Raw genomic sequence first — 26,552 nt, 5'->3', positions numbered from 1 at the left:
TTGTGCGTCTGTGTTTTGCGGACGGCGCTGTTATTCTTAGATTTGTCTCAAAGGTCTGAGCTGGCCAAGAGACAGAAGCCTCATTAAGCACAATAGTAATTTGAGTGCTGCTCAGAGTTAAGTGGAAACTTTTCTGAGGAGGTATTTCCTAATTGTGACTATAACTTTGTTAATTATATTCTTTTCACATGTGTACAATGCGTAGCTTGTGCTGGCTTCCATAGTCTCAAGGTTGGCACCTCTTTGTTTAGAAAGCAAGGACTCTGATTTGCTGGGCTGATAAAAACAGACTTGGAAATCCCCCTGCTACCTCTTCCCCCTCACCCCAGGGTAGGGTAGGTGAGGGGTAGGGGGAGACAGGAACCAATCTCTTTCTTTGATTTAATCTATAAAGTATGACCTCATGCTGGGCAGTGATACTTCCTGTGGTCCTGTGACACACCCATCTCCACCTAGCTCTTATTTCATTCTTAAAACAAAATAATATCACCATGGAAGAACATAGGGAAGAAAATTGCTCAAAGATTTTAGAAATAATCACTTGGCTGTGGATCTGTTCCTAAAGAAGTAGGCAAGAAGCAGCAACTCTCTCTATAAGTTAAGATGAAATAATCACTAAGATATAATTTAACTTCCTTCCACAGTAAGGGAAATGTACATAATTATGGCATTTTAAGCCTGTAACATAGACTTTGAAATTGGTGGCTAGGTATGGAAGCATGACCTTATCCTGACCCCATAAGTCTTACACATGGTTAACATTAAACCCAGAAAGCTTAGATCATGGAAAATATGGAATGAAATATTTTGAAGGATTTAATAATGAGGACAAAACTTTCATTCCTTGTCAACTACCTCAGTTTCTCCAAGACCAAAGGATAAGTAGTTTTTTTAATACATAAACTTGCATTTTTCCTAATAAATAATACATAATAAAAACAGATATTATTATCCTCAGTTTAGAAGTGAGGGAACTGAGATTCAGAGAGATTTCAAGTAATTTGCTTAAGGCCATTCTGGCCAGGATTAAAACTGAAATCTTCTACATCAAGGTCCCTTTCTACTGACTTATTTTCTCATGGAGTTTATGTGCATTCCACCAAGCCTGAAACTTTCTTCAGTTTGAGTCACTGTGGTTGTCATAATGCCTAGAACAGTGCCCAGCATATGGTAAATGGTCAATAATTGTTTATCGAATGAGTGAGTAGATTGAGTGCAAAGACTGGATTTTATGTAGCTAAGAGGAGGAGTATTTCAAACATCTGTGACATTACCAGCTTGAACAATAATTTATTAACAATAGCAGTACATTGATTCCTTCAGGCTTTTTATTCTTTTCCATTCACCAGCCCCACTTCTGCCCCCTTGTGTGTTGTGATGTGTGAAGTTCAGCCTAGTTTCTCTCATTGTTCTCAGTGATCTCCAAGTTAACTCTGTATCTCTTGGAGTGATTTATTACGGCTTTTTAAGGAAATGTCCATTATGTCTTGTTTATAAAAAGGACATATATTTTCAGCGTTTTGAGAGAGTGAGTAACAGTGAAGCACACCGATTTGGGAGTCATCAGATCTAGGTTGAAATCCTGTTGCTTCCACTTGGTGGCTGTGTGATTTAGGGGAAATGACCTTAACATCGCTGGCCTTTCTGTTTCCTTCTGTAACGACTTTCGTGGAGTGTTTGAGAGGAGAGCCCCTCAGGAGGGCTTGGCACACAGAAAATGATATATGTGTGTAAATGACGCTATCAGCCAATGAAAATATGTCATTTGTTTAGTATATTTTGTGAAGAGTATCATTTATCTAAAATTTGGATTTATTTTTCTTAAACATATAAACCTTTTCCGTGTGTATGTTTTCCCACTTAATTTCATGATTTCAGATAGCACCTAACTAAGACCTCTTTTGGTGAATTGCCACATTATTGCTCAAGTGCTTAATCTTCTGCCACTGCAAAATAAATACAGAATTCTTCTGTTAATTCCTTTGGTAAAAGTAACAAAGCCCTGCTTCATTGAGCCCAATATGGACCCTATTCACTATTTAACTGGCCCAGAAGCCCCACTTCTGGGCTCCTTCCCAGGACTATGGGGACACAGGTATGGGGAATTCTATTGACCAAAAATCCCAATTAGATTCAGGAGCCTCCTGGGCTGTTCAAGTCAACCAATTGGTTTGATCAATCCTGATTTTTAAGCTGAGTTGACATATTGGTTACTGGACATTAACTGAGTCAAAATAAGTTAGTGGAAAAACTCAGATGGGTATATCCCTGTCAGTATTTACTGTCACTTGTGAAAAGTATTATTGGGTCTCTCTCTCTTTTTTTTTTAAGGTTTTATTTATTTGAGAGCAAAAGTGAGAGAAAGAGAACGCATCAGTAGGGGTAGGGGGAAAGGGAAGCAGACTCTCCCACTGAGCAGGGAGACTGACACAGGGCTCGATTCCAGGACCCCGGGATCAGGACCTGGGTCGAAGGCAGATGCTTAACTAACTGAGCCACCCAGGCGCCCTATTGGTTTTCTTTCAACTTGGCAGGCATCCTGTAAGCAATTTTAGGCAAAGTCTAGCTATTCCCAATCCGTGTAGGAAGGGAGAGGTTGTATGGTGTTAGAGGATGCAGGGGTGGGGCTGTGAGTCAGGAGAAAGGAGCTGGGGTATGTTAACTTACCCATAATATTGAAGGAGATCACTACCTGGTTATCTCAGTTTTCCCTTCAGTAACATGGAGGTGATAATAACTGCTTTGCCTACTCTATAGAATTGTTATACAGACAGGATTTTTTTTTAAAGTACTGAACTGAAAATGAATATAGATCAGCATGTGTGAAAGTGCTTTGAAACATAAAAGGGGCTTTTGAAATGAAAGGTGGTGTCTGTTAAATTCGTTGTAAAATCAAATGTCACAGAGTTTTAAAATTGGAAAGCAGCTGGGTCCAGCCTCCCAGCGTGCATAAACCAGACTCCAATCCATGTAATTACTACTAGGGAATTCACCAGGCCCTGGTGAACACCATTCCCACTGGCACTTGCAGATACCTCACTGGTACTTATATGGAACCGAAATGGCTTTCTGTGTAATATTGCCACTTGTCTTGGTTTTTCTTTTAATGTTTTGCCAATATAAAGAATGTTTTGATAAGCATTCTGCTGTTCTATCTTATTAACTTAATTTTAAGTAATTATAAATTGATATGCAGTTATAAGAAATCATTTATCATTTATAAGTTATAAGAAATCATTTTCCTCAATAGTAACATTTTGAATAATTATAAATTATAGCATAGGATCACACCAAGAAATGGATATTGGTACAATTTACCAACTTTATTCAGATTTCTCTGTGTTTAAATGCACTTGTTTTGTGTACATATTTAGTTATATGCAATTTCATCACATGTGTAAATTTGTGTAACCACTGTTAAAGATATAGAATTATTCCATCATTACAAAGATCCCTCATGCTACCTTTTGATAACTACCCCCACAACCCAGCTGTTTCATTTATAACCAGTGTTTTGTTTTGTGTTTTATCATCTTCGGACATGTGCCATAAACATCTGCATTTTTCCCTCTCATTCTCCTGGAGCAGTGCAGGAAATTATCTTCTTAGTTTAAATTTAGACTGAATTTAGAATGAGAAAATATTGCTTGATTCCTCTAATTTAAAGATTTCTCATGAGTTGGTTTTATTTTATTTATAGTGTAATTTCTTTTTAATGTTGGATATCTAGAACCTGTCATGTGGTAGACATTTTATAAACTTTTGAGGAATGAAAGGATGAATTAGCACAAAAATTCATATTCATTGAGTACCTACTATGTGGCAAGGGTTGTTCTAAGTGAACAAACAGAAAAATCCCACCTGATCAAGCTTGCACTTTAGTAAAATGAGTGGAGGAAATGAATGAACTAATAAGCAAATAAATGAATAGATAGATGAGAAAAATATTTTTTTCCTATAACCAAGGAAATTTGGAATCCCACTTAGAAAGCTAATCCAAAGGTAAGGGACCCTTGTAGGTCTTTGGGATAAAGAGGAACATGGAAAATTCAGTGTAATTTCCTAGACTGAGAACCCTTTTAGAGACCTAGGTCAGAGGAGAGCCTTTGACTGTATTTCATATAGGATTCTTCCTCCCAACACCTCCCCATTTAGTTTGGTTTTTATTGGTTAGTATCCTAATTGCTTGTCATTATTCTGACACTGGAAGGAACTGACAGTCCCCAACCTGCATTTTCTTTCTTTTTTTTTTTTCTTTTAAAGATTTATTTATTTGATAGAGAGAGTGCACAACAGTGGAGGGGAGGCAGAGGGAGAGAGAGAAAATCTCAAGCAGACTTCCCACTGAGCGTGGAGCCTGATGTGGGGCTCAATGTCAGGAGCCTAAGATCATGACCTGAGCAGAAACCGGAAGTCAGCTGCTGTACGGACTGAGCCACCTAGGTGCCCCAACCCTGTATTCTCATAGAAGAGCACTATATTCACTTTCCTTTGTGTATAAGATTATTCTTTTTCTTTTTTAAAGATTTTATTTATTTATTTGACGGAGATCACAAATAGGCAGAGAGGCAGGCAGAGAGAGAGAGGGGGAAGCAGGCTCCCCACCGAGCAGAGAACCCGATGTGGGGCTTGATCCCAGGGCCCTGGGATCATGACCTGAGCCGAAGGCAGAGGCTTTAACCCACTGAGCCACCTAAGTGCCCCTAGAAGATTATTCTTTTACTTAAAAAAATATTTAAAACCTCTTGCTACAACATTTCCTAATGCTTCATCTTTGTTACATTTGCTCCTTTTTAAAAGGAATTTTATTTCACAAAACAAACTGAGGGTTGCTGGGCAGAGGGGGGTTGGGAGGGGGAGGTTATGGACATTGGGTAGGGTATGTGCTATGGTGAGTGCTGTGAAGTTTGTAAACGTGGAGATTCACAGACCTGTACCCCTGGGGGTAAAAAATATATATATATATGTTTATAAAAAATAAAATTATAAAAAATTAAAAAAAAGGAATTTTATTAAAATAATACTTAGAACATCATTCTATATGTTTGGTTTTATTAATGCTGGTTAATAAGCTTACATTTCAATAACCAAAGCTCAATTATTTAATTTGTGACAGGTGAACTTGATATCTGTGGCTAAAAGGAATTGAAGACCATGAGATATAGTACTTAAAATCTATCTGTGTGTGCCTGCTCAGAAGATTTAAACTAGCATAGTAATTTAATAGGCAGATAGGCAGGCTGACTGATAAGTTTAATTTAGTATTAAGTACAGAATGAATAGGGTTTTGAGAGCTGGTTAATAGTTATATGATTTAAAGTGTGTATTTCAGACTTGTGGTTGTTTCTGGTGCTTGTGTTACATAAAGATTTTAAGAAAACCTCTATATTTTTAACTCATCTAATGATGTAAGATCCATCTTCATTTACTCAGTATTGTTGCCTTTTAGGCATCTTCTCCAGATAGCCTCAGAAGCCTTTGTGTATACTAAGCTATCTTAGGAAGTTTATAGTGAGGTGAGGCAGCCGCTTCTTTCAAGGCATCATCCTGTTGGCTTCTTTGATCTAGGAACCTTTTTGAGAGAGCTACTCATTAGGTAAGTACCCTTCAAAGGAGAGGCAGGGTGTGCAGAAAATGATAAAATCAATTTATTCTTTATTTCATGCCAGCATGAGAAAAGACAAATCACATTTCTTTAGAGAGGGATCCTAAGTGCCTGGCAATTTGGACAGGATAAATGAAGCCTGGGAGGGGAGTTTTGAAGGCATCCATTACTTAAAATTAATAAACTCAGTTGCACCATCTTACAGAGATGCTATGGGGATTTAATGAAATTATGCACTTATGAAAAAGTGATTTTTTTCTTAATATTTTATTTATTTATTTGACAGAGAGATCACAAGTAGACAGAGAGGCAGGCAGAGAGAGAGAAAAAGAGGGAAGCAGGCTCCCTGCCAAGCAGAGAGCCCAATGTGGGGCTCGATCCCAGGATCCTGGGATCATGACCTGAGCCGAAGGCAGAGGCTTTAACCCACTGAGCCACCCAGGTGCCCTGAAAAAGTGATTTTTAAGTGGCAAAATGTCATATATGTATGTGCATATGTATGTATGTGTGTGAGTGAATATATAATGTTATGTTGCATGTTAATATGTTAGGTAAACACATAGTTCACGTATACTGATCCTATCTTCAAATTCCAAATTACCCCTAATGCTTTCAACATTTTGAGGGGAGCTACAATGAAATCCTTTCTGTATCTGATGGTCCGTTTAGAAAAACTTCAACATGTCCAATTTAAAAAAAATTAAATACCCATGGTATTGTGTTGTAGAATGTCCTAATTTGTCTGGTTGTTTCTATTTACCACCTGCTCAGTTTGAAAAGTAAATGGAATCAGCTAGTACACTGATGAAGCTCATCACAGCTTTCCAGGTTACCTGCTCTGATTGAGGACAGGTGACAGAGAGAGGGAAAATAAATGTCATAAAGAACTGCTTATCCAAAATCAATTGTGGTTTGTGCTTCAGACAGTCACATAAATGCTTATCACTCATGATTTCTGTTTCTCTCTTGTAACCCTGAAGTTGGTGTGTTAGTGCCTTTAGTGGAAAAGACCTGCTGTACACAAAGTTTACAGTGCATAAGTAAAACTTAACTGCAACGAAAATAACTTTAGAATAGTGGAGTGGTCTAATTAACTTTAGATGCAAGGAACAGAAAACCTCACATTCCAGAAGCTCATACAAGTAGCCGTGTAGTCACTGGGGACCTCCGCTTCTCCTGTCTTGATGCTTTGCCTTTCTCAGCATATGGCTTTCACCCCGATGCAAGACTTTTGTCTTAGCTGCAACCATCCTGTCCACATTCAGTCAACAGAAAGGAGAAAGGAGGAAGGAAGACTCTGTAGCCTTTGAAGGCAGCTCCCGAGGTGTGTCAGCAATTCCTGTGCTAGCAAAAAACACCTCTTCTGCTTCCTATGGAGGGAATTTCCATCCCCAGGTAGGGAGCAACAGGGTGATCATAGTGCTTCCAATGAGGAATTCTAGCCATAATTTCACTAAACAAATGACCTGAAATGTGGATGACACTTAGGAGATGCCAAAATCTACTTTGTGCTTCCCTTGAGAAACTGTGTTTAAATGCAGAAACTTGCCAAAAGCCAAAATGACTGCTTGGTTTAGGACACAGTCTTCTCTATTAGGACCACAATATAATTTTTCTGTAGTTTTATACATTGTGTTATTTTTCTTAAAACTCTTTAGATGTAAAATGTATTAGCCAAGCAGAAACATGTTTCACAAATCATTACAGGGAAAAAATTACTGGTTAAATTGCATGTCAGGTAGAATCAAGAGCCCTCCACTCTCCTTGCCTCAAGGAATATATTATCTCTGATTCACATGCCTTCAGAGAATTAAACTAGCCTAGACATATATACTGTTCAGTGCATGCGAGACTTTGGGTGATGGAATTACTATTACCAGTAAACTTTTATTAAGTGCTCATTACTTGTCAGGCAGGGGCACATTGCTGCCACCTCCTGTGAGTTAGGGAATGTTATTGTTCCCATTACGTAGATGCAGAAACTGAGTCCCAGACACCTGGAACTCAAATGCAAGTCTGTTTAACACTATAGTCCATGATCTTTACCACTGAGCACACCGTCTCTGAGTGAAGAACTTAGATGTCATTGTTAAGAATTTTAAGTGTAGGAATTGCAGGACTGGTTTTGATTAAATAGTAGAAGGCAATAGGCATATGGGTGCTTCTTCCAACTTGCTTCTGGGGTGCAAGACAGCAAGCTGGAATGATGTTCGGAGGGAGGATTGGAAGAGAGCTAGCTAGTTGGAAGAGGCCTTTGAAGTCAGCTTCCTTATCTTAAAACAAAATAAGGGACATACTGTCTTCTCACCAAAAACATGCACTGTATGTATAGTTTTAATAGTGAAAAAATGTCAATCAAAAGGGCCCTTGGCCTGGTGGTTTTTAATGGAAATACAAACATTTTCTGAGCTAAAGTGGTGTAATCTTTCATCTTAAATAATCATAATCAGCAGTTAAATAATCTGAATGCTTGTGAATTGTAGAGCTTAAATAATTCCAGCCACCATACTTTATGTTATCTCCATCCTCACAGCAGCTCCATGGGGTCTAGGGAAGGTCAACCATTAAGAACAGGGAAAGAGAAATGTACAGATCTTCCAATCTCATAAAGCATGGCAAGTCAAAGGGGACAGTTGTGGTCCTTCTCCCAATCCAAGAGCAACATCCTGTTGGAGGAATTTTTTAAGTACTTGATCTAATGCTCTGGGGGGTGCTGCCAGGTTTAGCCTCAGGAGGCAATGGATGGGACAGCTACATCACACAAAGAGAAACCAAGGGCCAGACAGTACAGCCAGGGTCATACATCAGATCCTGCAATGAGAATTCTCTGGTCCAGTGAGCAGGGCTCTTGGGACTTGAGTTCACAGCCTGAATCTGCAAGTTATAGCTGAGTGAGCTGAGGCCAGCCTGACCCACTCTCTCCCATTGTGAGCAGAGCTTTGGACTCAGATGACCCCATTAGTGGTCTGATTCTCTAAGCCGTGTGCTTCAGCATGGGGTTAATATTGCCCCCTAGGGGACATTCAGCAAAGTCTGGAGACATTTTGGTTGTCACAATTAAAGGGGGAGTTGCTACTGGCGTCTAGTGCGTAGAGACCAGAGATGCTGCTAAGCAATCCTACAGTGCACAGGACAGCCTCTATAACATTATAGAATGATCCACCTCTACATGCTAATAGTGAGCTTTGAGAAACGCATAACTAACCTCCCTTTTTAAAGAATGTGTGTTTAAATTTGGGAAGAGAGGAAAGCTTTATAGGGTCTCATCTCTGATTTAATTTTACTTCTTTTCTTTTTTTTTTAAAGATTTTTCTTTATTTATTCGACAGATAGAGATCACAAATAGGCAGAGAGTCAGGCAGAGAGAGAGAGAGGGAAGCAGGCTCCCCACTGTGCAGAAAGCCCGATGCGGGACTCGATCCCAGGACCCTGAGATCATGACCTGAGCCGAAGGCAGAGGCTTAACCCACTGAGCCACCCAGGCGCCCTAATTTGACTTATTTTCAAAGGGGACTCATACAGGATATGTTTTCCCCATTCAGGATCATGATCTTGACCCAGATGGCTTGGAGGCCTGGGGATTTTCTGTTTTGTGTAAATGACTGAATTCTTGACTCTGGCTCGCTTTCTTGGGACTGTAGACCAGCTCACCATGGAGGTTCATGCCAGTGGAATTGGCTCAGGTCTCAGATCCAAATGCCTAGGAGACTGTGGTCCCTATAAATATGAATCCTCACTAAGATACAAAAGACCTGATCCATCCATGCCAACTGGTCAACAGACCATGCAATCCTTCTAGTTCTGGTGTTCCCATCATTTCTTAACCTGTGGCTGTCTTTTGTCCCCCTGTTTGCTCAACTATAAATTGAAGGTATGAAATTGGACATTTCTCAATGAGCTAGTCCTCTAGTCAGCTCTATAAATCGAGGCCCCTTTCTCTCCACCTTTGTTTCTCCCTTCTATTTGTTCCCTCCATTACCACATCCCTCTTGGTCGCTAGGTCTTTTGCTAGGGAACACTTCTTGCAATGGTTGTTTAGGGCAAAAAGGATAGAAGGACACTGCGAAGGTGAAAGAATGTATGTCAGAGTAGAGACTAAGGGCATCAGTGGGAAATAGACTGTTGCCCAGATGTCAGCTGCCTGCCAGAACTGTGAAGGGCAGGACTTGGAAGGACTCCCAACTTAGAAGGATTTCTGCCTTCTTGTAGTATCTTCTTGGCATAGGTAAAATGTAATCCAGATACGATCGGGGAAGCCTCAGCCCTAAGATATGGAGGGTGAACAGGTAAATATCAAGATCCTCATCCTCACTGGAAGAGGACATCACAAAGGCTCCAAGTCAGTGAAGACATATAGGGTTATAGGGCAAGGCATTGTATGGAGGCAGGGAAGGCTTTGAATGTTTTGGATTCCTGGAAAGCATTTAATACAAGTGTGTTGAAGGAATGAAGTAATGCTGATGAAAGTTACACTCTGCCTCCTGCTAGCTGCCTCTTCCTCTGTTCCTTCTACCCTGGCCACTCCTGCCTTCTTTTCCACCCAGTCTCCCCTTTCTTTTCCTTTTCCTCTTCCTTCTTTCCTTTACTTCTAACCACCATCGTCTCTCCTCTCCCTTCTTCCTCTTCCCTTTCCTACCCATGTTCTGGTACCCTACAAAATGCTGGGGTTCAAAATATATTCTGGATTTTCTCAGCATAATGGTTATCTTGCTAGATTCTAATTTTGACTGTTAGGGAAGGAAGCTGACCAAGCACCTGGCAAGGAGTGTGTGTGTGTGTGTGTGTGTGTGTGTGTATTTGTGTACATACACGTGCATACATTTTTTGGGGAGATAAGGTCCTGGCTCTGGCAATCTTGCCTGGAGAATGAGATTCTGAGAGGAGACTACTCAGTTCACCAGCAGCAAAACAATTGAGAACTCTCGCCTGAAGCCAAGCTGCCAATCAAGTATGGCTGAGGTCTTTGGTTTTCTAGTCACGGCATTTGGGAACCAACGGATTGTGAAAATTGAAGTGCAGTATTTGACTTGATCTTTGGGTTAAGCCAATATCCCTGGGATCTTAATTCGAACCTGCAGAAGGCTGTGGCCAACTTTGAGAATCTGTTATTACTCATACCCTGCACTTCGCTTACTTGGAGAGAATTGCAGAGGGCACTGGAGCTAGTGCCAGCATGCAGTTAGGATAAAAGTTAAATTGCTGTCTTTCCATTCTGTTTTGAACTTGGTGTTTGTGTGTTCACTTCATGAGCCCTGTGCTTGGAGCTTCTTTTTCCTCTTGGCTCTATCTCTGGAAGTTTTCTTGGAAAACTTTCCCTTTGATGCATTTCTAAGACTTCCATCATCTAAGGCTTTATTCTAAGGCAACATGGGGTTGGGTAGGCCAACCTCATGCTCTTTCCTACCTCCTGCCATTGTTTGGGAGGGGAGGCTGTGCCTGGGAAGCTGCCCACCCTGGGATGCATTTCTGGAGTTCCTTTGCTGGCTGACTCCTGATTGGGTTCAAAGCCAATAGGAGGTGCTGGAAATGGGAGGGTGGGAGGAGAAAAAAGCTAGAGAGTTTCCTTCCTGTTCCCTTCTTGCTTTGTGGTCATGTCTCTGGAGGTAGGGACTTCTCTTCATGACTACAGCTCCCTCTCAACAATACCCCATCCCCCGCTCCTGCGAGCTGGGATTAACTCATGTTTCCTTTTGCCCCTCAGCCCAAGGCAAGGAAATGGCTGCCCACTGTTGCCAGTTTCTGGGTGCCTCACCATGTCTTGTTTTATTAACCCTGCCCACCTCTCCTCTGTAGACCTTTCATTGAAGTCTCCTCACTGGACCCATCTGTGGTGAATTCTGTCTTCAGCCAGACCCAGACTGGTACAGTGGGGAAGTCCATGGTGTCATGGTCATATGTGTGAGATTTGTTAGGATGATTTGAGAAAGTGCTGTTAGAAAATGTTTACATTTCCCATATTAAGTAATTTTGGAAAAAGAAGCAGATTGTTTGATGCTTAAGTCAAAACACTGAAACAAAACTGCCATTCTGTGGTTTTTCTCAAAACACTTGGCTTCCAAATGACCCTTCAGTATGAATGACGGCTGCTGCCCCAGCCCCAGAAGGACGTGGGGCTGATGTACCCAGAGTCAGCCTTAGTCTTAGGACTAGTGAAAGCAGCCTCCTGCTCCTGCCACATACAAGGGAAAACAATTCAGGCTTGGGGCTGTTGGCCTGACTGAGGAGGGAAGAGATTCTTGAGATAGAAGGAAAGAGAGCATTCTAGGACGTCCTGGCCAGAGCACAAGTCAGCTGCCTCCAGGCCATGGGTAGCCTCCTTTCAGCTAAGCTTAGAGCATTTGGGGTTTCCATAAAGCTAAAGGCATTGCAGCTTTGAGAAGCAACTGCTCTAAACATAGCACTCTAGCCTGAGGTACAACTAAGCACTCCTCATGGACTCAGGCATTTGTTCAATCCTAGACTCATTCACTCACGAAACAAATCATTATCTTCACATGACCCTCTAAGATAAGTACTGTTATCATCTCCATTTTATATTTGAAGTAACAGAGACACAGAGGGGTTAAGTAACTAGCCCAAGGTCACATAACAGTGGTGATTTTGAACCTCTTAAGGATTGTCATGTAGTCTGGCCACATGCTTGACCACCACACCATTCTGTCTCTAGCTTTTGCACAGAGGATAGATTTGGGTGTGGGCATGCTATTTGGGAAGTGGTGCAGTCTTCTGGAGGGAGAGAGCTTGTCTTAGGAATTTGGCTGTGGAGCCCCAGGAGAGAAGTGAAAGATTTCAACAGACCCACAGGAATTTACACAATGGAGGTTAGATTGGCTCTGGGAGTGGTGGAGATGCATGCCCCTGGCTTTCCCTTCTTCCTGCCTCCTCTGTGTTCTGCTCCCCTAGCACTTTCATTCCTCCATGCAAGCACGGGGGCTGTAAGAGGATTTCTGTAGCAACTATAGCTCTAGTCTGAGGGTTTGCAACAACCCTATTGACACTGGGATGGATGATTCTTTGCTGTAGGGATTGTCCGGTATTTAGTAGCATCCCTGGCCTTTAACTACTAGATGCCAGGAGCAATCCCCTCCTCCAGTTGGCAGTAAAAAATGTTTCCAGACATATTGCCAGATCCCCTTAGAAAGTAAAATCAGCCCTGGTTGAGAAGAGCTGGTCTAGTCATGCCTGTATTATGTTTATATTTTCTCACTGTGGACCAGCAGCTCAGTCCCTTTCTGGGATACATGGACCTCGAGCCAGTGTGATAATGGGACCAGTAGCATTGTAACACTGGGCTGTCTAGCATGCAGGCCTTCTCTCATCTGGAGGCAGGTGGCACCAGACCAGGTGGATTTAGAAAGTATAGAAAGGAGTTCTTTCCACATTCAACAATGTCATCCAACAGTCTTTATTTATTTTTTAAAAGATTTTATTTATTTATTTGACAGAGAGAGAGTGTGAGAGAGAGAGCACGAGCACAACAGGGGGAGTGGCAGCTCCCACTGAGCAGGAAGCCCAATGTGGGGCTTGATCCCAGGACCCTAGGATCATGACCCGAGCCGAAGGCAGACACTTAACAGCTGAGGCACCCAAGTGCCCCTTCATCTAGCAGTCTTTCGTGGGGTAGACTAGAAACTTGGTCACCGTTCAGAGCCATTTTCTTTTCTTCAGGGACATAGGCTCTTGAGTTCGATGCAACTGATTTCAACGTGATCCACTCTCATGTATGGGCGACCTCTGCATCTTATGTTCTAGAGCAGCAGTTTTCTAAACTTCCCCAAAGGTTTCCTATGCAGACTTTCATTTCTTCAGAAAGTCTTTCAGTGAAGAATATACTGAAGTCAGATAAGCTTCTCATTTGGAAAGATGAATTTACCAAATGCCTATGTTTAAAGGAGAGAAGAATTTTAAAGAGTTTTGGCCAGTTAAAAATTCCTTACTGGGGTGCCTGGGTGGCTCAGTAGGTTAAAGCCTCTGCCTTTGGCTCAGGTCATGATCCCAGAGTCCTGGGATCGAGCCCTGCATCAGGCTCTCTGCTCAGCGGGGAGCCTGCTTCCCCCTCTCTCTCTGCCTACCTCTCTGCCTACTTATGATCTCTGTCTGTCAAATAAATAAATAAAATCTTTAAAAAAAAAGACAAAAATTCCTTACTAAGTTATATTTTTAAAATAAGGTACCTTGAGAACCCTGCCTTTAATGTGGGATCCATGCAGGTACCTGAACAAACCCTCAAATGAGATAGGACTGTAAGTTTGGTGTAATGAGTGGTACTTTCCCTTCCTTCAAAAGCAAGGGGCACCTCCATGGAACACAGAAGAATATCCCTGAGAATCCTCTCTTTCTTAACTGGTGGCCAATGCATTTAGATAAAATACTGCTAAACTTTTTTTTTAAGGTCAATTTTATACAAAAGCAAAATGAACTCCCATATACGCTTTACCTAACCCCAGTAATTATTCAGTCATTGACAATCCTGTTTCCTTTCTATCTGGCAGTTCCTCATGACTATCCCGGTATTTTTTTGAAGCAAATCCCAGACATTATATTATTTCATCCATAAATATTTCAATATAAACATTCTTTTTTTCAGATAAACATTTTTGACACCAAATTACAAATACTTTACGGTGGACGAGAATTGTAATGAAGGCCTTTCCCCATAAAGTTGAAATTCCCTGGGATCCAAATGTGAGAGGCTTAAATTTTAATTTGTTTTAATGTTGCTATAAAACAGCAACGTGGACTACTTAGTGGTATTATACAGGGAAATCAGAAGGATTTACACCACTTGACACATTCCTTAATCGATTTTCAGCTCTCTTCTCCCTGACTTATGCTTAAGTCTTAGTGTTCCCAGGGCTGACTTGTTGGGTGGAGTATTTGTTATCTCTTAGCAGTTATTGACATTTCTACACTAACTGGAAGAGAAACCCTTTTCTTGATTGCATCTCTTTCCAACTTCTTTGCTGAAAGGTAACTTTCCAGGATTTTAAAGAAATAATAACTTCCATAGTGTGAACATGAACATGATTGGTCACATCTTTTACACCTAAGGGTTCTTGGGTCTTGACTAATGGTAGCTTTTCTGTAGGGAATAAAATTAAAATTAAGCTTTCTTTGTAATGAGGTTAAACTCCTGAATCTCTGGTGAGTCCTGAAGATAACCATTCAGCTTCTTGCACTGTTTTTGTTAATGATCACATCTGCTTGTTCCCAGAAGCCCCCATATCACTGGGACAAAAATTTAACTTCTGCAGAGTTATTTTGGAGTCTTTGTTCATTAATTATCATTGACCCTTGAATAACACAGTTTGAACTGGATTTTTTTTATATAAATACAGTGTGGTACTATAAATGGCACTGTATTTTCTCTTCCTTATAATTTTTTAAGTAACATTTTCTTTTCTCTAGCATAGTTTATTGAGAGAATACAGCATACAATACATAAAACGGAAAATATGCATTAATTGACTGTTTATGTTGTCAGAAAGGCTTCCAGTCAACAGTGAGCTAATAGTTGTTAAGTTTTGGGGGAGTCAAAAGTGGCACATGGATTTTTGACTCTTCAGGGAGTTGGTGCTTTAGCCCCTGTGATGTTCAAGCACTAACTGTCATTCAACCATCATTTAGTGACCAATAACTAGAGACCTCCCCCTGTGCTAGATGCTGATCCAGTCATGACTCAGACCTAGTCCCTGATTTCCAGGAGCTTAGCTTATTCTTGGTGTATTGACCAGTGGAATATCTATTGTACATCCAACCTTGGTGATTTGAGGGAGCAGTGAGATAGCTTCTGTATCCAAATATCCTCTGTGCCCTTCTCTCCCTCTACTAGGTAACAATGTGACATCATTATGTTGAGCCAGATTTTTGTCTTGGGCTTGGCATTCACATCTGGTTGCTCTAGGGGGGAATGACTCAAGGAGTCATGACAGCTGGGCCAGGGATTTGGCAGCATTCCAATGCTGGCTGCAGTAGAAGGCAGGGAGAAAATGGGTTCCAAAAGGGTGGAGAAATGTGAAAGCTAGGGTCCCACGTGAAAACAGACTTTATGTCCACTACATTTTGGTTGACAGACTTTATGTCCATTACATTTTGTTGACCTTGAGCCAAGCAAGACCAAATGGTGACAATAAGTGTTGTCATGGAAACAAACTGTTTTATATCATCTAGCCTGTTATCTCTTCTGGTGGTGCTCCCTAACTCCTCTGTATCATCTCTGGGAAGGGGTCCTTTAGTATCTGCCCAGTATCAAAAGATGATGAGGAATGCATTAGCATAAGGGCCAAGCACCTGGACTTTGAAGGGTCAGATGACTTAGATTTGATCTTGCCCCTACCATTCACTCTGCTTGCACTATGACCTTGATCAAATATAGAGATGACATTGCCTGCCTTATGGAGTTTCTCTGATGGTTAAATGGGTTAATACATATAAAACTGTTATACTACTTAGTAAGTCTTAATAAATCTACATGAGTGTTTTAAGGAAACTCATTCTCTTTTCAGAGAACTCTTTCTTAAAATGTTTGCCTTTGTTCCACTATAATAACTTTCTTTTTCATCTTATCCTCTTGCTCTTGGTTCTTTACATTTTGCTTTTTGAGGCCACTTAGGTATTTAATCCATCTTTATAGTCTTTGAGTATTTAAAGTTATTCTCCTGTCTTCTCTCTCATACTTTTATTTTTTTTTTAAGATTTTATTCATCTATTTGACAGAGAGAGAGAGATCACAAGTAGGAAGAGAGAGAGCGGGGAGCAGGCTCCCCACTGAGCAGAAAGCCCGATGCAGGCCTCGATCCCAGGACCCTGGGATCATGACCCGAGTCGAAGGCAGAAGCTTTAACCCACTGAGTCACCCAGGCGCCCTTTATACTGCACAATCATTTCATCTCCATCTGAAAGTACCCGTTATTTCTTTTCTTCTTTTTGTAACAGGTTTAGAGGGCCCTCACTAATTCTAATCCATCTTCTTTGGGTATTCTGTATATTCTTTATATATGCCTTCCACAGTTAGTCACTGGACATTTTCTATGGGCTGGACATGGGCTGGACACTGAGTCTGGCCCTAGTGACATGGTCCCTGCCTAGGAGAACTCACATACTAATGAGGAAGATGGAAAGATGGAGTAAGTACTCGGATAAGGAAGGTCCTGGGGGTATTGGGACATCTAATCCAGATTGGAAGGAAGCATGGAGATTGGGAGGACCAGTGCACACAAGACCTAAGGGATACAGAAGGGGGAAGGGAAGAGTGTTTCATAGGGGACTCACAATCAAATACAATATTCAAATAACCAATAAAAACAACTCAGTAGTTGAACAGATTGGATTCTGTTCCAAAAGAGCTCTGGGAAATTCTCTTGGAAGTGCTCATTTATATGGGGGGAAGGGGTTCAAAAATATCACTCCCATAAGGATGCAATGATAGCGTATCTTCCACTACAACATCCTCGACTCCTAGCCTTATCCTTGCCTCAAAACAAATAGCTTCCCTCCATCAGGGATAGAGCCCCCCTTTCCCTTTATTCTCACCTTCTTCTTAACATTGGCCATTGAAAGTTGGCTACTAACCTAAGTCATTTTTTTCAAGCTACCATTAGAGATGCTGTGTCCACAGTGTGTTGTCATGCGGTTTACCTTCACACTGGTCAGCTGTAATTGGATATGAAATTTTCAGCCTTGCCCTTCCTTAATGATGGTATTAGTAATAATATATTTATAATAAGACAGGATTTTAAAAAATAAAATGCACAACAAAAGAAACTCCCAGAACTGGTCTGGAATTTTTCAGGGAGATATTGAGCTTAAAAAATATTTAAAACATCAGCTTGGAGTATAGCTTTTAATGCAACTAAAAGTGTATACATGAAAATTTGTGGCAGCAAACTTGAACCACTTTCCATTGCATAACTAATGTTTTATTATTTTGATTTTTGAAACAATATGATTTTACCAAAAGAGCATAAAACCTTAGGAAAAAAAAAGTTCACTTCTGCCGAGGCTGACCTCAGCCAAAATGGGCCTCTGCCCCTTAGCAGCTATCTCTGAAAACATGCTTTCTTTAAGTTTTATTAACTGAGGAAATAATGATGATCAAAATGATGGAATGAGATGGTGTTTTTTTTGAGCAGCAGCCAGTGAAGGACCAGGAAAGCTTCAGCCTCTGACGTCAAAGTCCAAAGAACAAGGGCTCTCCAAAATCATCTGGGAGGGAAGGAAGGCAGGCTTCTGTTGCCAAGATTGCTTCTTCCTTTTTTTGTAGGCTGACTGAATTATGCCCTTGTCTCCTGAAACCCTCTTAGCATCATTCCCCTGGGCCTCAGTGGCACCCAGAGCAGAACTAATCAACTACAGGTTCCAGGGTTCTTAAATCCAGCCAACAAACTGATTAAGATGCATGAGCATCTGCTGGATTCCAGCGTCTTAGACACAGGTCATCTTATGGCCATCTTGCCCCACCAGCAGGAGCAGAGCCTGCTTGTTGGAGATGCAGGGCTTGACTCTGCACATGTGTTTGTGCATGGCTTCCGCACACAACTCATGTGCTTCCTGATAAGCCCTAAAGGTGTAGAGGCTACTTCATTTAAAGGTTTAGGAGCTAGTAAATTAATCTTTAATATGTAGAAATGCACTCATGATCAGTAAGGCACTGGAGAAGGAGGTATGTTATCCTCATGGCAAATGAATACAGAAGATTATCTGTGTTAAATGACCAAAATTTCTATAAGTGCTAGATATTTTAATAGTATAACAGATTGAATTATATTATATTATTATTATTCAACATAACAGTAGTAAGTCATATTTGTACAGGACTTTGTAATTATAAAAATGCTTTCTCTTAGATAACATTTTCAAGTGACTGGTAGCAGTGATGTTACATCCCTCTTATATCTGAAAAATCAAGAATAAATTATTTTTTGAAAGAGACCTCTTTTTTAAAAAATAGAAATTAAATGTGCATATTATGACAAATGTTGGCTAACAGAAAGAAGAAATAATTTGCTCAAGGAAAAGCCTTGACATTTTGAATTATCTTTTTTTCCTAGTCTGTTTTCCTATGCATGAATTTACATGTCATGATTGTACAGTTATTATTTTTTCTCTTGATATTTTTCATTTACATGGAGTAATGCTTTTTGTTCAATTATTATAAAATGTTTTTTAATTGATAATGGATAGAACAGTGCATGTACAGTCATTGTGGTGAAGGGAATCCTTATAGTTTGGTTTGGAACTCAGGGATAGGATTTGACTGTTCAAATTAAACCCTTAAACACTTATTGCCAGACCCTATTCTAGGCACTGTGTGTGGCATGGGGTGGGGAGCAGTCGCTGATAAATGTTTTTGAAAACAATCAAGATCTATAGAAGGTATTTTCAGTGAGATTACACTTTCGTTGGAAAGCAGAGAGGAAGGAAGGAAGGGGAGAGGGAAGGAGAGAAGGAGGAAGGAAGGATGGATGAAAAAGGCAAGGAGGAAAGAGAATGGAAGGAAGGGAAGAAGGAAGGAACTGAGGGAGGTAGGGAGGGAGATAAGGAAGGAGAAGAAACACTAAAAACCAAGAAACCATAAACATCTACTGAATTTTCAGTATTCAGAATATAGAAATCACTCAAGACAATGAAAGGAAAATATCAAAGGACAATATAAAATCAAAATTTGAGGAATTTTACCAACATTATCATTGTTTCAATGATGAATAGTCTTCTTAGCTTTCTTAGATTCTCCCTGTACAAAATTCTTAGAACATCTTGAATGCCAGGTCTCTATAAAATACTCATGAGAAGGCATACTTGAGTTAATTGCCATTGAAGAGGAACTATTGGTAATGTGTTATGAGATCCATAAAAAGAAAATGTGTGGACTATTTATTTCCAAAACCCCTAAGCTGTGTGAAAGGCTCTTTCATACCATATACAAAAATTAACTCAAAATGGATCACAGATCTAAATGTAAGAGTTAAAACTGTAACATTTCCTACAATAAAACATAGGTATAAATCTTTGTGACCTTTTGTTAGACAAAGCCTTTTTAAATATGACACCAAAACCACAAGCAACTAAAAAAGGAATAGATAAATTGGACTTCATTAAAGTGAAAAACTCTTGTGCTTCAGAGAACACCGTCAGGAAAAGACAATCCACAAAATGGGAGAAAATATTTGTTATCATATCTCATAAGGGACTTGTATCCAGAATATATAAAGAACTTGTACAACTTAATAAAAATTCAAATAACCCAATTAAAAAAAGGCAAGGGATTTGAGTAGACATGTCTCCAAAGAAGATAAACAAATGCATTAAATGCATGAAAAGAAGCTCAACATCATTAATCTTAGGGAAATATAAATCAAAACTTCAATGAGCTATCACTTCATACTCACAAGGATAACTAATGTAATAGAGAATAACAAGTGTTGCTGAGGATGTGGAGAAACTGGAAGCCTCACACATTGCTGATGGGATTGTAGAGTGGTGCAGCCACTTTGGAAAACAGTTTGGTAATTCCTTCAAATGTTAAACACAGTTTCCATATGATAGACATCCATATTCCACTCTGAGGTACATACCCACAAGAAATGAAAACATACATCTATTAAAAAAGTTGTATATTAATATCCATAGCTATCTTACGCATAATATGATAAAAGTGGAAACAACCAAAATGGGTGGATTGTTGATGAATGGATACACAAAATGAGGTATATCCATAGATGGGATGATATTTGACAATAAAAACAAATGAAGTACTGATGGATGCTACGACATGGAAGAGCCTTGGAGACATCATCCTAAATAAAAGAAGTTAGTCACAAAAGATTGCATATTGTATGATCCAGTCTATATGCAAATAGGCAAATACACAGAGGTAGAAATTAGTTTCGTAGTAGCCCAAGGTTAGGAGAAGGAATGAAAGGTGACTAGTAATGGTATGTGTTTTGGTTGGGAATAATGAAAATTTTCTAAAATTTAACTGTGATAGTTTCACAACTGAATATACAGAAACCCGTTTAACTGTACACTTTAAATGAGTGAACTGTATGATATGTGAATTATATTTCAATAAAGCTATTAAAAGTGGGGGACTCTGCACATTGCTGTGAAATCTACAAAGACACAGAAGTTATGGCCCATGTCCATATTTATTTACAATCTGTCTAAAGGCAAAATATATATAGAATGATTGGAAATATCAGATTACAGCCTCAAAATCATTTTTTAGCTCAGCATCCAAGGAATGTCTACATGGTGAATGCCCTTGTAATGAAACCTATTCATCTGAATTCAACCAATTTATATTTATTTTGAATCTTAGAGTTAGTATCTGACCCAGTGCTAGGAACTGAAAGTTGGGAGAGAAGATTGCATAATTGTGTCATTATGTTATAACTGAGACATGTACAAAGGACTTTTTCAGTGGTTCCACAGAAGTGAGAGAGCAATTCATTTAGCCTGTGAGGTGAGAAGAACTCTGATGGTGATATTTAAACGAGGTCTTAAAGATTGAATAGGAATTCCCTGGGTGAAAGAGTGAAGATGTCTTAGGGAAGTGGGTAAAGGAACTAAGTAAGGACTTATATAGATAGGCCTGGTGATGATGGTGGTAATGCTATTGGTAGTGATGATGGATGATGATGACCGTGATTATTGGGGTGGTGATGACCCAGTGGTGATGGTCATGGTGTTGGTGACAGTAGTGGTGAAGACAATGACGGTGATTATGGTAGTACCAATGATGACGACGATGGTGATGGTGGTGGTTTTAGAGGTTACGGTTTTGCAAAGACTGAGTTTGAGGGGCTTCTGAGGCTTCTAAGTGATATGCTTCCAGGAGTCTGCAGCCATAGACCTAGAGCTGCACATGGTGGCCAGTAACACTTATCAGTGGCCACTGCCTGACTTTTTGATCAAATATTATCTTTCAGCCAGGTTTGTAGGAACTGTGTTTTGGCCAAGAAAAGAGGAAACAACTTAGCAGCTAATGAATTGCTGCACTTGGACCTGAAATGTCATTGGCCCATACTTCTGCAATCAGCGACCACTCAAGACAGCGATTTTATTGGAGGCTTGCTGTAAGCCTAAGTTCTGAATCTCACCATGAACCCTCTCATGAGCTCTTTGGGTTAAAATATTAAGTTGAACCATATGAAATTGCCATATTTGTAGGTTAAGAATGGTTGCATCTCAGCAGTTTCATCTGGATTAAGCTATACAATGGCTATGCTGATTTACATCTCCTCCCTCCCTTCACTAATTGTATGGGATAGGCATTAGGGGTCAAAAAAATATACATGTTACTCTGCTGTAATGACAGTCTTTGTGCCATTGACCGTGGGCATGTGTGTTTACAGGATAAGTACTATAGACTAGTGTCCAATACAGGAGCCATGAACCTTATGTGGCTATTGAGCATTTGAAATGTGAGTAGGTCCAATTGAGGTGTGCTGTGAGTATAAAATAGATACCTGATTTCAAAAACTTAGTGTGGAAAAAAAGTATATAAACTATCTCTAATACATTTTATATTGATTATATATTCAAGTAATAATATTTTAGATATATTGGCTTAAATAAAATATTAATATTAATTTCACTTATATTTTCTTACATATTAAATGTGGCTATTAGAAAATTTTGCTTATATTATATTTCTATTTGACTGTGCTGCTACAGACAGAAAGTTCTTTTCGGTGCAGTTTTTTTTGGCAGATTCAGGAAGAAGACAATTCCGAGTGGCTTTTAGAAATTGCCCTTGAATATTCTGAGCCCAAATCTACTTTGGTTTCCTCAAAAAAGGGAAGGAAAACCGATCTTGTCTCTAAAATCTACATTTTGAAAATTGCATTATGAACATATATTTCCTCTCAAATATACAAAATAAATTCTAGAGGCTCATCGTTTTCCCATGTACTTAGACTATTTTCTTTGCTTTCACTTTTTGTTCTCTGTGTTCTTCCTGTCATCACTTTATCGAAATATTGAGGGCCTGGCATTGAGCAAGTAGAGATATTCAAGATACATAAATGCCTCACTTATTCGGTACTAAGTTTATCTGAATCACTTGGGAATTGGCTAAGTGTATAAGCATTCGGATTTCTCCAAAATTGAGACCATGCCATGCAGTGTGGAATTAGTGGGGAGAAAAGTGTGTCAGTCTCTTGGCGCTGACAATTTGAACTGTCAGGGTCAGGGCCCTGTGGTCTCCTTTTGCTCCCCTAATCCTGACTAAGAAGGTAATTTAAGTAGAATCCTGGGGTGCTAAATTAAGGAGGCTCTAATGGGAAAATGGGAAGTGGAGGGTTTAAAGGACACCCATTAATGTGCTCACTTCAAGATGTACTCTCGTCAGTGCTTCTTAGGAAGGCACATGCTCACCAGTAATGTCTTTTTTTTTTTTTTGGAACACAACCAAGGGCAAGTATGGAGATTTTTAAACATAATATTTTGGAACCCAAGGGAAGCCAAAATATCACAGACAGTGATAAAACCATGATTTAGTAATTGTGTTGTGTGATCCTGTAGCATGTGGTCGGGCTGCTAGAAGGGGAAATGTGACAAGTTTGGGCAGCAGATATTATGCATCTCAGGTTGCCATATAATCCTTCCTTAAATAGGCCCAGGCAAATGTGCAGGTGCCCAGAAATCCTCTTTTCTATGTAGCCACATCTTCTAAGCCAAAGAGAAATCAGGGGTAGGTAACAGCTGCAGTTGTACTTGCCTGCCCCAACAGAATACTCTCAAATTGAATAATTTGTTTTTTCACATAAGGTAAGTTTGGAGGTAGGCAGTCCAGAAAGCATAGAGTATTTTTACTATTGCCATCCTATCTTAACCTTTGATGTGGTCAGCTTTTGACTTCATGTTGTAAAATTGCTGCTGTTGCTCCAGCCATCACATCTGTATTCCAGCAGAAGGAAGGGTACATGCCAAACAACTTCACCTGTGTGAAGGGACATGGCGTTCCAAGGACCTTTGCCTCTGTCAGTAGCTTTGAGGTGGGCACATGACTTCTCTCATATTCTTCAGAAGAAGCTAGAATGTAGAGCCCATAGATCGTGCCACTCTGACAAATGAAGATATAGTCTATGTAAATAGCTCCTAGTTGAGTTCCTGGCACATATTATAAATTAAAAAATGGACCTTGAAACAGCCTCACCTTCATAATTAAAAAACCAGACCAAGCAACACTACAATTCTATCTTTGCCAAATAGTTGTTACTTGGATTAGAGCAGTGTCAAACACTTACTGAGCATGTCCTTTAAACATATGTGGCTTACAGAACACAGGTACAGAGCTCAGTGCTTTCCATCTTACTTACTCCTTGTATAACCTGATGAAGAAGATATTCTTTCCAGGTTACAGAGAAGGAAACTGAAGGTCGAAGAGGCTAAGTAAACTTGCCTAAACCATACAGCTAACATGGAGGAGGGCTGGGATGCTAACCCTTGCCTTCTGCCTGTGTCTTTATAATCTCAAAGTTCTCCTATAAGTAGAAGGCTCTTAGTGGGTAGTTGATTTGCCTATTAATTTGCTAATCCAGTTAAAACTAAAGATCTTGGAATGAACGGCAAAAAGGAACCCCCCTCCAAAATAAAATAAAGGGGAAAAAAAGGGTAACTTTGGAGTACTTGAAATAGGTACCGATATCATGGGGTGTTAATGGCCTAAATGATGCTAAGTTTTGGATTCCTTCAGACATAGATTTGTTTCACAAGTTCTCCGTTTTGAGGGATTTACCGTGATTCCACATAGTAATGGTTTGTTTGGGGTTATCTAGGGGCATTCTTAGGAACAATTAGTCCATTCGGTGCTGGGTGCTCTCAGAGGAGTGAGAAGGAGCTGTGTGCATGGCTTGGGGTGCCACCAGGCCCTGCCAGAGTGGCCCGTGGCTGCTATGACATCCGGTAGCATGGAAGAAGGGGGTACGTCAGAATCACCTCCAAGGAATGGAGGTTCCCCAAGAATGATGGATCTGCCTTTGATGTCTAGCAGCTTCCAAATAGCACAGAAATGATACAGATACTTGCCAAAAGGGGGAAAAACAACTTTTGATCTAGTTAGAACTAATTAAACGTTCAGTGCGCATGAAAGAAACTTGAGTGCTAGCCAATTGTTTGCCATGGATGGATTTTGTCAAAGAGCATAGTTGAAAATAATGTAACTGAAGTAAACCCCTTCCTGGCGTTCTACTTGGGGGGAATTAATTTTTTGGTCTTTGCTTCTAAAATGTTAAGGATCCCTCCCCCGCCCCTTGCAGGCTGAAATTACCTGCAGTCTCTTTTTTTCTTTATCCAGTGATATTAAGAATGATGTTTTTCTTTTATGTTTTCTCAGAAGGCTCTCCCTTCAGCCCTTCCTTGTTGTCATTTCTTGTTTAGTCTAATGTATGTTTTCTGTTAGTGTGTGGACTTAAAAAAGGTAATCTAATTAACAGCAGAAGGTAAGAAGCCCTGCAGGATTTTGGCAACAGAGAAAAACATGGGCTCTGGTATGTGACCAACAACTTCCACTTTAAAGCTTACAACTCTTACCTCGTTAGCAGGAGAGTTTTTCGTTCTTTATAAGCAGGCTTCAACAGAATATAAAGTGTGTATTTGACAGGACACCAGTCAGGTCTAAGAGTAGCTTTTGGAAATTTCGACTGCCTTTATTCAGAGCGACTGGTCTGGTAAATGTTTAGAGGGCTCTAATTATGCTTTGGGGCGATTAAAACATTGTGGATTTATGCTGTTTCACTAAGGAGAACAGCCTACTCCACATATCAAGAAAGAAAGAAAGAAAGAAAAAAACTAAAAGGGAGGCAAGAAAAGAAAAAGGGGAGGCAGGCGCTGGTGGGGGGAGCACACACCACCCCTGCTTGGAGAGGAGGCCTCTCGGTAGAGCATATGAATCCACTTACATGTAAATTGCTTGTCGCTATGAATTAAGGGAAGGCAATGAAAGAACTGCTTTGCCGTGTTTACTATAGGATTTTTGACAGACTCTTTCCTCTTTCAAGTAAATTTGGCTTAAGTCCATAGTCAGTCCAGTTTTAAGTAAACTCCTCTTTTGTTACATTAACAAGGTTATAACATCACTGGGGCAGATTTCCAGCTGCAGGAACCGAGGCCTAAGTATGGGGCTGAGGGTATAATTAAAACCTTCGGGTGGGAGAGTTAAACTCTCAAGTAAAATTGGATAAAAGGCTAATTGTCCATAGCAACATAATACATGCTCTAAATATCTGTGAAATGAAGATGAATAGTAGGAGGCTTGGAAAAGAACCTTTCCTACTCTGAATTGAGATCTGATTTTTCAGTTTCATGATAAAGGGCATTCTCCTTGCCCCATTTCCAAGTCAATTTCCAAAGCACAGTGCTATCCCCTATAGTCCCTGTGACTTGTCCTTTAACCTTGCTGAAGATCTACCATCTTTTGCCAAACTTCTCTTGCAAAGTGGGAGCATTTATAGCTGATAAGCAGGCCCATGAGTGGAGTCCCGGATTTTCTGGTTCCCCGGGTCAGAACAAAGGTGTGGAGTGCATTGTCCACATTAACCAGACTTCCTTTATAGTGGGGATGGTGGTGGGGTTGCGAGTGGGTGGGAGAGGAGTCCAAGGGAAGGGCGGCACGTACCTGTAGTGACCTTCTCAAAGATGACTTCCAGCCAAGCAAGATGATACATTACCACAACACTGAAAAAACAAAAGGGCTTGTAATGGCAGCTTGTCCTGAGCAAATGCATTGGGAAGGCCCATTTGTTATTCATTAGGAGCAGCCCGGCTAGGCTGGCGTGGTAGGGAGCCTGGAGACTTAAGGTCATTCTACACCCTGCCCCAATGGCACGGACAACAGCGAAGACAGCTTCAGCAGCCCCTATACTTCTAGACCTTGCCGCACGGCTGTTTGAAGCTCTGCAGGAATGAAGGTGTTCTAAAACAGTTTCGAGTTTCTCCAAGGGTG

At 40.2% G+C, this 26,552-nt stretch overlaps 1 protein-coding gene across 4 annotated transcripts in view; it reads left to right on the top strand.

Annotated features, from left to right (window-relative positions):
• Nucleotides 1–26,552, top strand: part of ERC2 (ELKS/RAB6-interacting/CAST family member 2) — a 907,860-nt gene that overhangs the window by 553,389 nt on the left and 327,919 nt on the right. The window lies entirely within an intron of this gene.

The sequence above is a fragment of the Lontra canadensis genome, unplaced genomic scaffold (assembly GCF_010015895.1).
Source record: "Lontra canadensis isolate GAN:19392208 unplaced genomic scaffold, GSC_riverotter_1.0 scaffold35, whole genome shotgun sequence".
NCBI classification, from domain to species: domain Eukaryota; kingdom Metazoa; phylum Chordata; class Mammalia; order Carnivora; family Mustelidae; genus Lontra; species Lontra canadensis.
The sequence above is the reverse complement of the archived record's forward strand: the minus strand, read 5'-3'. Positions and strand labels throughout refer to the sequence as shown.